Below are 12,204 nucleotides of genomic sequence, written 5' to 3' on the forward strand. Positions count from 1 at the left end.
AATGTTATTTAGAAACCAATGTCTTATTTTAGAAGTCATCTCCTTATCTTATAATGCTGTCCATTTTGAAAAGAATTGATTTCCCATAATTTATTTTTTTAATTTTATTTATTTGCTTGATATATATAGAGAGGACACAAACAGGGGGAGTGGCAGGCCCAGGGAGAAGCAGGCTTCCCGCTGAGCAGGGAACCCCCCCCCACCCCCTGCCATGTGATACTCAATCCCAGGTCTCTGGGATCTTGACCTGAGCCAAAGGCAGACGTTTAACTGACTGAACTACCCACATGCCCTTGATTTCCCATAATTTAAAATATATTTTGAACAAAATCTTGCATTTATGAAATCACAAAATACACTTAATAATTTCTATAATTGACACATTTTTATATGTGGCAACAAAAGCACTCTCAATAAAGTGCATCTGTTTATTTAGGGAAAAATATAGAGTACATAAAGATGCATTTAATTAGTAAACTTATTTTCTGGATTTTACAGAGTACACAGGGTTTTTTTTGTTTTTGTTTTTGTTTTTGTTTTTGTTTTGTTTTGTTTGTTTTGTTTTGTTTTGCATGAGAGTGTGATCATACAAGATGTTTAGTTTTTAAGGTAAAATTAGTTTAACTCACCTCACCAAAAACTGTCTAAGTGAATGGTATAACATTGAACACTAGCTTTCACATAGCACAGATGTCAGTCCTACTCACAGTTCAGTTAAAGTATCCTGCTTTCATCCATCTTCATCAGTGCCTGCTGTTTCATAGATATGTCAGAAACCAAATCTAAATGCTCTCAGATACTCCATATTTTATGTTTGAGTCTCTTTCTTTTATATCCATGACAATTTTATAGATCTTACTCAGGATGACTCAGAGGAAGAGCTCTATTTCCTTCAAAAACATGATTTTCGATTTGGGCTAAGTGGAATCATTCATTAAATAGTAAATCTTTAATTAAAATCTTTTTTTTCCCTATTCTGCAAAAAAAACAACAACAAAAATCCCAAAAGACAAAACATGAAATTAAATCCTCTTCTTTTGTGGCTGGTGATGGGCAGAGAATTTTCATGTCAGGAAGGCAATTTAGAGCTTCTAGAACCAACTCTTGACTTTCAAATCCCAGTCTCCATGTGGCTTTCTGCCACTACCCTAGTGCTTCCCGCCAGTACTAACAGAGACATAAATGACACAAGACTAATAATTGGAAAAAAATAGTTATTACTAAATATTAGTATGGTTAACTCCCCAAAAAATGAACACAGAACACAACATACAATAAAATTACTAGCTTAAATATAAAGCTTTATAATCTTAAACTTGGTTTCTGCTATATGAAACTATCCTGCCCAGCTCTTACAGGATGGAACCACCCTTGTATGGTCAAAGTCTTATGAGACATTTAACACTTAGCCATTTCCTCAAAACCTAGACAGAAGAGAAAGGTCTCAGGAAGAGAAATACAGTCCATTCACTATGTATATAAGACCTGAATTGTATGTTTCAATTTTCTGTCATAACATTTGACATTGGTTGCTTGACTTTAAGAATAATCCTCTTCAAGGTAGAGCTTAACTTATCGCCAGGGGATGGAACCCTGTTCTGTGATGTCAAAAGTATAAATTTTTCAAAGCAATTTATGATTAATGTAATATCCATTCAAGAGAGACATATGGAATAAGGTGGAGGGTAATTTTTTTTTTCATATTCCTAATAAGATTTAATTCTTGAAAAAGCAATATGAGAAACTTAGGCCAACAAAAGTAATTCTGAAAGCTGGAGCTGGTATTTAAAACTATTTTAAGAAATGGAACTATAATGGATGCCTAGCAGCAATTACCATTTCATAGCACTTTAATTTGATTTCCAGTTGAATGATCCTTTTGAAGGAAAACTCTAATGTCTTCTTGTTTTAATTATGTGTTCTTTGTCTAAGAGAATACCGTTTAACTTATCCTGCTAAACCACTAAAATAATGTCCTAGTCTTCAACTTTGTAATGATGATGGTCATTTTTTTCTTGATATGAGTAGTTTTCTTGTGTTATGTACTTATATCTCAACTTTAATCTTTCAGTTTCTACTCATTTGAAAGTATTCAATATTAATTGGATTGTTTAGTTCCTTTACATTCTGTGTAATAATGTGATAATTCACATCTTTTGCCTTGCAATTTGTTTTTACTTTGTTCCTTTGTTCTTTATTATTTTAAAGAAATTTATTTATTTTTTATTTATTGGAGAGAGAGAGCATACACAAGCCCACATGAGGGGTGGGGGGGCAGAGGAAGAGGGAGAAGAAGCCTCCCTGCGGAGCAAGGAGCCTGATGTGGGGCTGGATCCTAGGACCCTGGAATCACGACCTGAGCTGAAGGCAGAAGCTAACCAACTGAGCCACTGAGGTGTCCCTCCCTTTTTCTTTATTTCACCCTTTTTGACTTATTTTGGATTCATCAATATTTTCATTCTATTTTTCTCCTCGAATTAACCTTTTAATAATCTATTCTTATGTTATTCTTCAAGTAATTTATCTATACTACAATATATTTTCCTAACCTATTATAATGTCCTAACCTATGTAAATATTCTCACCACTTTCTGAAAAATGCAAGAAACTTAACATGACTTAATTTCATTCATTTTCTCTTGTCCTTTTTGATGTTATTGCCATTTATTTTATTGCTGTGTAAGTTATAATTGCACAGGACATTGGCTATTATATTTTTATTGAGGAATAGAATACATAAGGTGCATAAGATGCTCTGATCTTAGGTTTTCACCTTGATTTTATACACAGAAACATACACATGTGCACCCACACATATATATTATATATATGTTATATATATATCATATTATTTTTTTGTGACCAAGCATTTTTTTCTTTTTTTGTGATTCTTGTTGGTTTTTTTTTTCAGTGTTCCAAAATTCATTGTTTATGCATCACACCCAGTGCTCCATGTAATACGTGCCCTCCTTAATACCCACCACCAGGCTCACCCAAACCCCACCCCGACCCCTCCAAAACCCTCAGTTTGTTTCTCAGAGTCTCTCATGGTTTGTCTCCCCCTCCGATTTCCCCCAACTCTCTTCTCCTCGCCTTCTCCCAATGTCCTCCATGTCATTCCTTATGCTCCACAAGTACATGAAACCATATGATAATTGACTCTCTCTGCTTGACTTATTTCACTCAGCATAATCTCCTCCAGTCACATCTATATTGATACAAAAGTTGGGTATTCATCCTTTCTGATGGAAGCATAATACTCCATTGTGTATATGGACCATATCTTTATCCACTCATCTGTTGAAGGGCATCTTGGTTTTTTCCACAGTTTGGCAACTGTGGCCATTGTTGCTATGAACATTGGGGTACATATGGCCCTTTTTTTCACTACATCTGTATCTTTGGGGTAAATACATATATAACATATATGTATGTTATATAAACATGTAACATATGTATTTATATATATAGAGAGAGAGGTGCTATTGCGTACATCAGTAGTTCACTCTTTGTAATCACTGTGAAGTGTTTTGCTATATAGATATATCTTGATTTTTAACCATTCTTTTGTTAATGAGCTTTTAGTTTTTGTCTATTATAAACAATTGATAGCATTTATATACATGTCTTTTTGTGAACGTATTTACTCATTTTTTTTCCATTGATATATGCTCAGAACAGAAATTGCTAAATCATAACATGGGTGTGCTTTAGTTTGGGGAGAAAAATGGCAAACTTTTTAGTAGTATATACATTATGCTCACACCAGCAATGGGATAGTTTTATTTCTACATTCTTGCTATAATGTGGTTTTAGCAGTTCTGGTGAGTGTATAACAGTATTTCATTGCATTTTTTTTTAAGATTTTATTTATTTATTTGACAAACAGAGATCACAAGTAGGCAGAGAGGAAGGCAGAGAGAGAGGGAAGCAGACTCCCTGCTGAGCAGACAGCCTGATGCGGGGCTTGAGCCCAGGACCCTGAGATCATGACCTGAGACAAAGGCAGAGGCTTAACCCACTGAGCCACTCAGGCACCCCTCATTGCATTTTTAATTTGTGTTTCTATATTAGTTTTCGATTGTTGCTCAAATAAGTCACAATACAATTAGTAGTTTAAAAAAATTCTCACAAGCTTATTATCTTGCAATTTTGTAGGTTGGCACTGACATGGTCCTACCAGGCTTAGGTGAAACCGTCAGCTCCATTCCTTTCCTGAGAGAATATCCAGAGGACAATCTATTTCTTAGTCTTTTGCAGATTCTAGAACACACGCAAATTCTGGGCTCATGGCCATCTTCTTTCTCCTTGAAAGTGAGCAACCTTACAACTCTGACCATTCTGCAGTCACTTTTCTTATTCCCCCACTCAGCATAGCCATCATTAAGTTTTGTGTTTCCTTCCAAGTTTATTTATCTTCAACCTGAATAACTTCCCTTAATATATCTTCTGCTGTGGATCTTTTCATAATGAATTGTCTGAGTTGTTGTTTGCATAAAAACATATTTGTGTTACCTTAATTTTTGAAGGGTGTTTTTACTAGCTATAGAATTTGTGTTTACTAATTTATCTTTCTTTCTTTTTAGAATGCTAATGCTAATATTTTCTTAGGCTTTCATGCTGTTTGTCACATAGTATTGATTCTTTGAGGTTAACATTTCTCTTTCCTTTATTATTTTTTTTAAGATTTTTTTATTTATCCATTTGACAGACAGAGATCACAAGCAGGCAGAGAGGCAGGCAGAGAGAGAAGGGGAAGCAGGCCCCCCGCCAAGCAGAGAGCCAGATGCGGGGCTCAATCCCAGGACCCTCAGACCACGACCGGAGCCGAAGGCAGAGACTTCAACCCACTGAGCCACCCAGGCGCCCCTCTTATTTTTTTTTTTTCCCTGTTTCATTTGGCTTTAGCAGTTTAGCTATAAAGTACCTAAGGTTGCTTTCTTTCTAATTATTCTGCTTGAGGTTTGCAGAACTTCTGGATTTTTGGATTGACAAATACCTTCCATAAATTTTGAAAAAGTCTTGTGTATATTTCTTTAAATATTGCTTCTGTCCCATTTTCTCTCTTTTTTTCTTCTGGAACTCCAATTAAATACATGTTAGACCATTTGACTGAATCCAGCACCATATCTCTTAGGCTTGGATCTTTCTAGCCTTTTCTCCGTTTCAGGTGAAATACACTCTTATAACCATTCAATATGTTTACTAATTCTATCTTCTGTTTTGTTTACTCTCCTTTGAAGCCCTTCCACCAAGTTCTTAATTTTAGGTTCTGTATTTTTTAGTTCTAGGATGTCCATTCAATTTTATTTTTTTATATAAATTTCAATTCCTTGTTGAAATTCTCAATATTTCCATTTATTTTGTATATTTTTCCCCTATTTTAAAAATATGTCAGTCATAATTCTTTTAAGATATCTGACTGTTAAATACAGTATCTGGATTACTCCTGGAACTGCTTCTACTTTTTTCTTTCAATTATCAGTCATTTTTCCCCCAGGTATTCACATTTCCACAAATTTTTATTATGATACAAGAACTATAAATCTTCAAGTGACATGCAATTTATTTCCTAAAATAGGACTTTTGCTGTCAAACCCTATTTCTTCCTTGTATATGAAAAAGGCTACAGGTGATAAAACATTTACTGAGTTAAATGAACAAACTCACAATTACAATGTACAAAATCTATACCACTGTCAGTGTTAGTCATTTTGCTTTTTAAACCTTCTGAAGAAAATGAGGACCAAACTCTAATCATGAAGAGATTTATAGATATAAAATTGAGACACTTATTTTTCAGATTCTACTAGGATAATGAAATAGTAGATATTCAGAAATATCTTATGACAAGAGCTGTTACCTATCTGGGAACATCACTAATGGGTTACCTTGTTAACTGCAAAAATGTGCTTAACATTTGTGTATAAGATCATAAATCTAGATCTCTCATATTTCTCAAGTTTTCATCCTTCCCTTTTATAAGGACTACAAGAATACAATAATCATGTAAATTTCTCTTTTTTTATTAATCGTTTTAAATAGTCGAATATTTTAAACATTTTTCCTGTTTATAAATATGTTTTCTAAGTCAAGTCACTGATCTTCAATGTGTCTTAGTTTTCTTATCTGTGTCATGAAAAAAAAATCAACTACAAAAATTTTCGATCTTTGGCTTGGAGAATACGTTATTTCTAATGTCGTGTTAAAGTGGGATATTTGATAGGACTCATGTTTAAATTTAAAATCATCCACAGCTTACTCTACTTGATAACTTTCAATATTTTTTGAATTTTTGATTCAATTTTTGATAATTAGTTGGTGTCCAGAAGTTAGTGGTCTGGAGTCCTAGGGGTAAATCTCATTATTATGATGGTGGATCATATTCCAAGGGATTGTGGTTTTTCATTGCTCTGAGAATTTCTACATTCCTGAATGCACACCTAAAACCAAAACTAAATCCCAGGATGCTTTTAGTTGTTGAGTATATTTCAAATGCTGTATTTCTAAATTTTGAGTCAAGGCAACACCCTCTAAATATACTCCTTTTACTTTTATACTATACTTTCCTGACAACAAATTGTTTGCCACACTCCTGTTTTGTTTCTTCTTAAATAACTTATGCCTTCACTCAAACTTATGGTCATTAACTGTACAATTATTCCTGTAATAACACATTATCTGTACTATATTGGAATGAGCTATAAGGAAAGATCATATATCTCTCCACTCCCCTTGAATTTGGCAACGATTTGGTTCTGCAGACAAATTTGACACTGATGCTTCTTATTAGCTGGGTCAACTGAGAGTGGTAAGTCTCCATGATTGTCATGTGAAGAGAGATAATATGTATTAACTTATACAAATTTACAGTTTTTCCATCTATGTAACAATGTGAATTTCATCTTTGCGCCTTTGGCTTTTCATTTGACTACACGTCCATTGTTCCCTAAGAGAAAGTCTGCTCTTGCCAGCTTATCATCTAAGGTTTTGGAGACAGAAAGTAGAAAATATAAGCAGGAAAAGATAAGATCAAAGAAAGAGTTGGAAAGACTGTAATAGTATTATTTGTTGGAATATTTCCCAGGCCTTCTTTATTGTAGAAAATGGGAATAGAAAACAGAGTAATAAGAGAGAGTAAAGTTTTGTTCTTTCAAAACAAAGAATAGAGAAAGTAAACCATACAAACCACCACAAAAAAGTCAACAAAAATCCAGAAATTGTTAACTTCATCTATTATAGTAAAAACAAAACAAAACAAAACAAAACAAAACAAAAAACTGAGACAGAGAGTATCTGAAAGTGAGCAGGGTTAAGTGAAAATTTTGAGGATGTGAGAAAGTTCAGGTGTGTGAGAGAGTGTAGATGGAGAGAAATGGGATTATAAGAGCTTTCATTTTGGGTTATGAGTTAGATATCTTTTACTATTTTTATATAAATTCACTTCAAGTTTTTTTTTTAAGATTTTATTTGACATTTTATTTGTTTATTTCGTGCATGAGAGTGCAAGCAGGGGAAGGGACAGAGTGAGAAGAAGAAGCAGACTCCCTGCTGAGCCAGGAACCCAATCCAGGGCTCAATGCCAGGACTCCAGGACCACGACCTGAGCCGAAGGCAGATCCCCAACTGACAGCCACCCAGTTCCCCCTACACTTCAAGATGTTTAATTAATTATTTTTGGTAACTTGACTGTGTTTTTAATTGCATCACTAAAGTGAGCCTAAACCACACAGCAGTCCTCTAAGACCTGAATGCATCATCACTGCTTTTCCTGTTGCCAAATTCAGTGGTTTGTTTCTCCTTCTGTTCTCATATTTCTTAACTCCTGACAGAATTTGGCAGGATTCTCCACTCCCTCTTTCTGGAACACTGTTCTCTATCAGTTCCTAGCACACCATTTTATTCTAGTTTTTCTCCCAACTCTGGCTGCTCTTCCCCTCTCCCTGATGGTCTCTCAGGATCAGTACTCACCAGGTCTCTTTTCTGCCTCCATACCTCTTCTCCTAATCTGTGGCTTTAGAGACCATCTGTAGTTGGATAAATCCCAAATTTATATCTGTAGTCCAGAATCAGATAATTGTACCCTTGAAAACTTCCTCAGGGGACGCCTGGGTGGCTCAGTCAGTTGAGTCGCTGCCTTCGGCTCAGGTCATGATCCTAGGGTCCTAGGATTGAGTCCCTCATCAGGCTCCTTGTTTAGCAGGGAGCCTGTTTCTCTCTCTGCTTCTGCCTGCCACTCTGCCAGCTTGTGCTCTCTCTCTGACAAATAAATAAATAAAATCTTTAAAAAAAAAAAGAAGGAAAGAAAACTTCCTCAGATGTTGGACTAGAGTCTCAAAATTAAAATTCTAAAATAAAATTTTTGCTTTTACTCATAAAGCCTCATCACAAGTGGCATTATCATTCAGTCAGTTCCAAAATATATATTCCTGAGAATTATTCTTTTCTTTTTTTTTACTTTGATCCCCACATACAATCCATCAATTCTTCCTCCAAAGTATCTCTCACATCTGTACCCTTCTTTCCTTCTTCCCCGGCATGCCCCTGGTCAACTCTTCATGTTTCCACAGTCTTCCTCTATCACTTTTATTCAACTCTATTCCAAACAATTATGGAACAATATATCTTTAATATTCTTAGTTTATTAATCTTCTCACGAAAAATCTTCACAATCACCACAGAGGAACCCACTGCCGCATCTTTACTCCTTCCTTTGTCCAATCTCTGACTCACTTTTCGCCAGCACCCAAATTGGCTTTTGTAGTCCCCCTGACTTTCTTCATTTTGTTCTTGCATTTCTTTCACTGTTTTCTTGATATCTTTTTCTTCTCATATAGGCCATGTCTTGTGAGTCTATGTTTGGGTTCATTTTTCTCTGCATAATCCAAGGAATCATAAATCATGCCAAACCCAATTGTCTTGCCACCACCAAAATGGGTTCTGAATCCAAATACAAATATGATATCTGGTGTGGTCTTGAACATTTTGTCTAGTTTTTCCCAAATTTCTGTCTTAGGTATTGTTGCCTTTCCAGGGTGAAGGACATCAGTGACCACCTGTTTCGGCTCAAGTAGTCAGTTGGTGATAAACTTCCTGGTCCAGAGAGTTACTGTGTCATTCATGATGGTGGCTGAACTTCAAGCACCTGGAAAGGAAAAGAAAACCACTATCTCCCCTGGAATAATATTTTTAAAAAACCACATGCACACAAATTGGGCCATATGATATCCTAGTAAAATTTCCCAGTAGCTTCTATTTTCACTTAGAGAAAATCTGAATTTCTTTTTTCTTTTAAGATTTTATTTGTTTATTCGACAGAAATCACAAGTAGGTAGAGAGGCAGGTGGGGGGGGTGTGCAAACTCCCCACAGAGAAGAGATCCCAATGTGGGACTCGATCCCAGGACTCTGGGATCATGACCTGAGCTGAAGGCAGAGGCTTTAACCCACTGAACCACCCAGGCGCCCCCCTGAATTTCTAATATTGGCATACAGGACCCTAAATCATCTTGCTGATCTTAACTTGTTCAGTCTTCATGTTATTTTCCCTCTGTCCACAATCCAACTACCTGAACATTGGTTACTTCTTAAAATGTGCTATTTCTCCTGTTGGTGCATTTGAAAATACAGTTTTTGCTCTCATAAGAACTTTCATTTTTAATTCTTGTTGAACAGTTGTCAAATAACTGGACTAAAGTGAAATATCCCCTTTGACCTTCTGTGATAAAAATGACCTCCTTCTATTCTCTTTCAGGATATCTCTGTCCTTCACAGCATTTGAGCATTTACAACTGATATATTGTTTTATTCCTGATTGAATGGGAAGGTCCAAACGAGAAGGGGGTTTGTTTTACTTACTAAGCAAACTGCTTGGCACAAAGAAGTCATGCAATAAATATTAAATAACCTTTAAAATAAATTTATTTCCTTTGGTCTACATTAGGGGGTATTTGATGGGTCAACATACAGGTTTTTAAAATAGATTTTGGGGGGGGGCGGGCAGATGGAGAGCAAAAGAGGAAATCTTAAATAGGCTCCACACCCAACATGCAACTTGATGGGGGGCTTGATCTCATAACCCTAAGATCATAACCTGAACTGAAATCAAGAGTTGGACACTTAACCAAAGGAGCCACCCAGGTAGCCCACTTTTGTTGTTGTTGTTATTGTTGGGTTGTTGTTGTTGTTGTTGTTGTGATTTAAATAGGCTCTGTGGAGCCAATTATGGGTCTTGAACTCATGACACTAAGGTCAAGACCTGAGGTGAGATCAAGAATCTGATGCTTAACTGACTGAGTCACCCAGGCACCCCGAAAAAAGATAATTTTTTAAGAGCATAATCTTTTGCAGAACTGATTAATTATTCTTGTGACTACTACAACCTCTTAGGTAGTATGAATTCTCTTCCAGCCACTGCTTGAAACTCTTTTAGATGCTCTTTGTCATTAACTATAGTACTATTTCTATTTCCATTTAATTAAAAACAGAAATTAAAGCTTGGAAAAGTGAAGTTCAACCTTCTGGATTTGATTAGGAAAAGAGAGTTGCATAAGGCCATAAAATCTCATAATATTTGCCTTTTTCATCCTTGAGACAAGCTGCTATTCAAGCAATTATCCAGGCATGATAACTGAATTTTTTCATTTCTTTTGGTGGATTCCCATGGTGTTCAACTGTAGAGCTCATCACTCCCTACCATTGCAGTCCACATCCAAGGATCATGAGGATGTAGAAACAGTCTTTAATCTCTGAATTTTCTTTTTTTTTTTAATTTTTAATTTTTTTATAAACATATATTTTTATCCCCAGGGGTACAGGTCTGTGAATCTCCAGGTTTACACACTTCACAGCACTCACCATAGCATATACCCTCCCCAATGTCCATAACCCCACCCCCCCTCCGAAAACCCCTCCCCCCAGCAACCCTCAGTTTGTTTTGTGAGATTAAGAGTTACTTATGGTTTGTCTCCCTCCCAATCCCATCTTGTTTCATTAAATCTTCTCCTACCCACTTAACCCCCCATGTTGCATCTCCACTCCCTCATATTAGGGAGATCATATGGTAGTTGTCTTTCTCCGATTGACTTATTTTGCTAAGCATGATACCCTCTAGTTCCATCCACGTCGTCGCAAATGGCAAGATTTCATTTCTTTTGATGGCTGCATAGTATTCCATTGTGTATATATACCACATCTTCTTTATCCATTCATCTGTTGATGGACATCTAGGTTCTTTCCATAGTTTGGCTATTGTAGACATTGCTGCTATAAACATTCGGGTGCATGTGCCCCTTCGGATCACTACGTTTGTATCTTTTGGGTAAATACCCAGTAGTGCAATTGCTGGGTCATAGGGTAGCTCTATTTTCAACATTTCGAGGAACTTCCATGCTGTTTTCCAGAGTGGTTGCACCATCTTGCATTCCCACCAACAGTGTAGGAGGGTTCCCCTTTCTCCGCATCCTCGCCAGCATCTGTCATTTCCGGACTTGTTAATTTTAGCCATTCTGACTGGTGTGAGGTGATATCTCATTGTGGTTTTGATTTGTATTTCCCTGATGCCGAGTGATGTGGAGCACTTTTTCATGTGTCTGTTGGCCATCTGGATGTCTTCTTTGCAGAAATGTCTGTTCATGTCTTCTGCCCATTTCTTGATTGGATTATTTGTTCTTTGGGTGTTGAGTTGGCTAAGTTCTTTATAGATTTTGGACACTAGCCCTTTATCTGATATGTCGTTTGCAAATATCTTCTCCCATTCTGTCAGTTGTCTTTTGGTTTTGTTAACTGTTTCCTTTGCTGTGCAAAAGCTTTTGATCTTGGTAAAATCCCAATAGTTCATTTTTGCCCTTGCTTCCCTTGCCTTTGGCGGTGTTCCTAGGAAGATGTTGCTGCGGCTGAGGTCGAAGAGGTTGCTGCCTGTGTTCTCCTCAAGGATTTTGATGGATTCCTTTCTCACATTGAGGTCCTTCATCCATTTTGAGTCTATTTTTGTGTGTGGTGTAAGGAAATGGTCCAATTTCATTTTTCTGCATGTGGCTGTCTAATTTTCCCAACACCATTTATTGAAGAGGCTGTCTTTTTTTCATTGGACATTCTTTCCTGCTTTGTCGAAGATTAGTTGACCATAGAGTTGAGGGTCTATTTCTGGGCTCCCTATTCTGTTCCATTGATCTATGTGTCTGTTTTTGTGCCAGTACCATGCTGT

At 36.4% G+C, this 12,204-nt stretch overlaps 1 pseudogene; it reads right to left on the reverse strand.

The window, feature by feature from the left end:
- Positions 1-8,729: 8,729 nt before the first annotated feature.
- Positions 8,730-9,122, reverse strand: LOC116875670 (annotated as a pseudogene).
- Positions 9,123-12,204: the final 3,082 nt, after the last annotated feature.

Source organism: Lontra canadensis, unplaced genomic scaffold, assembly GCF_010015895.1.
Source record: "Lontra canadensis isolate GAN:19392208 unplaced genomic scaffold, GSC_riverotter_1.0 scaffold1, whole genome shotgun sequence".
Classification (NCBI taxonomy): Eukaryota; Metazoa; Chordata; class Mammalia; order Carnivora; family Mustelidae; genus Lontra; species Lontra canadensis.